Source organism: Eurypyga helias, unplaced genomic scaffold, assembly GCF_000690775.1.
Source record: "Eurypyga helias isolate BGI_N326 unplaced genomic scaffold, ASM69077v1 scaffold37510, whole genome shotgun sequence".
NCBI lineage: Eukaryota > Metazoa > Chordata > Aves > Eurypygiformes > Eurypygidae > Eurypyga > Eurypyga helias.
This window is the reverse complement of record NW_010228491.1, coordinates 11,639-15,734: the sequence shown is the minus strand read 5'-3', so window position 1 is coordinate 15,734 and position 4,096 is coordinate 11,639. Positions and strand designations below refer to the sequence as shown.

Sequence of the window (4,096 nt, the reverse complement as noted above, 5' to 3'; positions counted from 1 at the left end):
AGGGGGCCTGCCAAACGCCTCTGGCACAAGTAGCCCCCAAAAGCAACCGGGCACCAAGCAGGCAGCTGAGGCTGCGATGTTTTAGCTTCTGAAAGGGTGAGGAGGGGCCTTTTGCTTTGTGTTATGGAAGGATGGGTACTAAGACTCAGCAATACCCTGAACCAGCAGAAAATGGAAACTTGGCTGTACAGTTACGGCTGACCCTGGGATGATGTTGCCCGTCCGGCAGAAGGATGTGTCAAGATGCAGAGACTGCCTCCCCCTCCCCCTCCCACCCTGCCACTGCTTCAGGCCCTGACACATTACCACCCCTGTATTTGGAGTATCTTGAAAAAAAACAGATTCACACTGCCCAGGCAGTTTATCAAGAGAAGGACATCCCCCCGTCGCCCCACCGTATTCCTTGCTTCACACATAGTGACAAGCAGAAAGCCAAAGCGGGTACCTGAGCAGCCAAAACAGAGACTGAGCACAAGGGAAGAGGTTTCAGGAAACGCACCCAGGATTTCCCACCCCGTTCAAATGGGAGGGCCTTGCCAAGCTCCCCGTCCCGATCCCAAGGACCTGTCACTGTGTGTGTCTGTGCCTGTTGGTGCAGGAGACCTACGTGAGCTTCACCGGGAAGCCTCCAGCCTGCCTTCAGTGCTCACAAACATGCCTGCACACGCTGGCTGCTAGCAGCACGGGGATCCCCAAGCCTCTACTCCCTATGCCTCAGTCCCACTGGCTTCCATGGTCTGCAGGTCATGAAGGAGAAGTGGGAGAGAAGAGTGCCCCGAGCACGGTTGCTAGCACCAGTGCCAGCCGTGGTGGGGTTTGGGTTTTATCGGGGGATGCCATCAGTGTGAGGCAAGCAAAGGCAGTCACAGAGTGGAAGGGGTTGGAAGGGATCTCTAGAGATCATCTAGTCCAACCCCCCTGCCAGAGCAGGATCACCCAAAGTAGATGACACAGGAACAAGTCCAGGCAGCTTTGGAAAGACTCCAGGGAAGGAGACTCCACCTGGGCAGTCTATGCCAGTGCTCTGTCACCCTCACAGGGAAGAAGGGTTTCCTCATGTTCAGGTTGCACCTTCTGTTTTCCATTTTATGGCCATTGCCCCTAGTCCTGTCACTGGGCACCCCTGAGAAGAGCCTGGCCCCATCTTCCTGACCCCCTGACACTTTAGATATTGATAAGCATGGATAAGATCCCCCCTCAGCCTCCTCTTTTCCAAGCTGAACAGACCCAGCTCTCAGCCTTTCCTCCTACCAGCACAGCATTGGACAGCAAAACTGGTGGCACTAGATCCACTCATGTTAAAACCTGGTGACAGACTTCCATGGTTTTGTTCCTGTGACCCATCTGCGTGCCGTATCGTAGCTACAGTTTATCCAAATCTGGTCAGAAGTGTTCACCACTGCAGAACCCAAAGGAGCACAGAGTGGGGGGAAAACCTTGTCTTTACCTGACTGCTATCCAGAGTTGTTCAGTGAGATATGGGAATGGCTTGGGATGGCCTCCAGGAGTGGAAGCTGTCAGTATTTCCTCTGCCACAACCAGGGTCTAATTGTTTTTGAGTTGATGATCTCGGAGTGACTGATTAATCATGTGTCTGTTGCTACTGATGATCTTATGAAGCAGTGACCAGATTTAGGCTCTGTGAAGCAGCTATGACGGTGCCTATCACATCTTCAGATTTCTCTGATACTTGGCCCTCGCTGTGCAGATCCAAATATGCTTCTGGCTGCTTTAATAATTTTGTCCTAAGTGCAAACAGACCGCACATATTCCCTCAGTCTGTCCAAAGCAGAAGGGTGGAAATCTGGTAAAATTACTTGGTGTAAAAACATGAAAAACCATCTAAGAATATATTATTTAGAAAAATTTCAAGCAGTCCAGTTTGCAGGCATGGCTGTCACCATGGCATTCCAAGGAGAGGAACTGCATGGGACCGCTGGCTCGTCACGCACATTATGTGTTGTTACGCGTCTGGTCCACCAGCTCTGAGAAGGCACTTGGCGGGTCACTCAGGAGGCTGTTACTTGTATGTGCTGGGGGTCCTCCAACAACGCCTGGAACCCAGGTGGGTCAGCAGAAGGCATTTGCGGTCTCCTAGCTGACTTGGAGTGAGCGAGGATTCAGTCCAGACCGGTCAGGGATACTGGTGATGCAAACATCTGGAAAGGAGGTTTGGTCTTGAAGCTCACCGAAGTCACCCTTTGCTGCTGTGACAACGGGCTGCTTGAACATGCTTTGCAAGCGTGGCGTGACCTGCAGCTCACACAGAGCAGATGTCTCCATTTGCCACACAGGAAGGACAGTAGTGCTGGCGTGCTTGGGCTCTCTCTGGCACGCCTTTCCCATTACCTACTATTTATGCTGCAGTCTGTGTGGTCTCGGAATAGCCAAGAGATGATGGGTTCTGGAAGAAGCTCAGAAACTGGTTTTCATCTACAAAGCTTTGACCAATCTGGCCATGGGCATTTGTTTTACATAAAAACCATCATCCCTGCCTTGCTGTGAGACAAGTCCGTGACAAATGGCATCCAAACACATATTTGTTCACAAAACTGATCTTTCTAATGCCGTCAGCTGCCCCCCTGTCATTCTGTAGCTAGATACTTCACATGATTTAGCACTATGCGTAGTTCAGTCCCACAAAAGTCCCTCACCACAAAAGCAAGCTTCTCCAGACTTTGAAAGCTGCTACCTTGCAGATGATGCTGTCTCCTACAGACACGGGTTCGCTGCTTTTCCAAGATGAGTAGGCAGAGTTTGGGAATGTAGAACACAATAAACGTGCAGCTGTTTTCAGGGACTTTATGTGCTGCATTATTTTTGATGCTCACCTGCTTGCTCAACAGTGAGCTTTACGCTCACTAACAGAAGAATAATAAACCAAGAGGAAACTGCAGAAAACAAGCGATAAAACTGGCCCATGTGAGCATGGAGCCAAGCTTGCTACAGACTGTACAAAGCCTACTATGCACTAAACTATAGTGCATGTACTATAAAAGTATACTTATAATATATAATATACACGTATATACATACAGATACATGCAGACACACATACATACATATGCATTTTAAGTCTGTGCAGACTTGAGCGGAACGGCTCAGATCAGATGTGCACCTAGCCCAGCAGCCTGTCCCCGACTGCAGCAGTAGCACATGCTTACTGGAAAGGGAGAAAACCAGTGTGAAGCATAAAGCAAAGTTTCCTCCACTGTCCCAGATTCCACCTAAGGCTTACACACTCCCCAAGCAGCAGATGGTATCGCTGCCTTTGGACTCGATAGTCCACATGTCTGACAACTGGCTTTTGAACCGTTCCTCCTCCTGCTGCCCAAAAAGGGCCACAGCAGTGACCTGCAGAGCTTGCTCCTGTGTTGTGTGTCACTGTTTGTCTGTACACCTCAAAATTTCAGCTGTTGGCAAAGCCTGTTCCCCTTTCGCTTTCTCTGTCTGATCTGTCTTCCGCTACTTCAGCGTACCTCATTTCTCTTCATGCCAAAAAACCCCCAAACAAGCCAACCCTAAAAGATGGATTCTGCTTTTTGACTTTTTCTAGTTTTGCTCTGCCCATCAGTGAAGTTCTGCTGGTACCAATGTAAACAGGACTGAATCAGGAGTCTGGACCATGAAAGGATAAGACTGGAAGGTCTGTTGTGACTCCTCCCACCCCAGACTCCTGATGCTGGAGTTTCTCCCAATACTCTATGCCACCTCTGGTTCAGGTCCCTCTCTTCCATTTTTCTTTTTTTCTTCTTTCCCATAATGCTAATTACAAATGCTAAATATATATATTTTTTTTTCCCATAATGCTAAAGTCACTGACAGAGCCTAGTAACAACAGCTTCCCACTGGATGTTTCTTACCAGTTTGTTCTTCTACGTCCATCACCTGGCATTACTTCTCTGCAGCACTGGGAGCAATCAGAACTTTAGTTTTTTGGGTTAGTATCCACATCCAGTGCTGCAAAGTACTGCTTGTCACAAGAAGTGACATTGACATCTCTTTTATTTTTTAAAATACTGATAAAAATCAAATTCCTTTCTTATAATGAAAGTAGCGCTGGGGCAAGGAAGTAGCCTCTCCATCATGGGCTGTG

At 48.7% G+C, this 4,096-nt stretch overlaps 1 protein-coding gene across 1 annotated transcript in view; it reads right to left on the bottom strand.

The window, feature by feature from the left end:
* The window catches only part of LOC104515407 (poly(rC)-binding protein 3-like), a gene marked incomplete at its 5' end in the record, with an annotated part of 19,469 nt that overhangs the window by 7,937 nt on the left and 7,436 nt on the right, over positions 1 to 4,096 (bottom strand). The window lies entirely within an intron of this gene.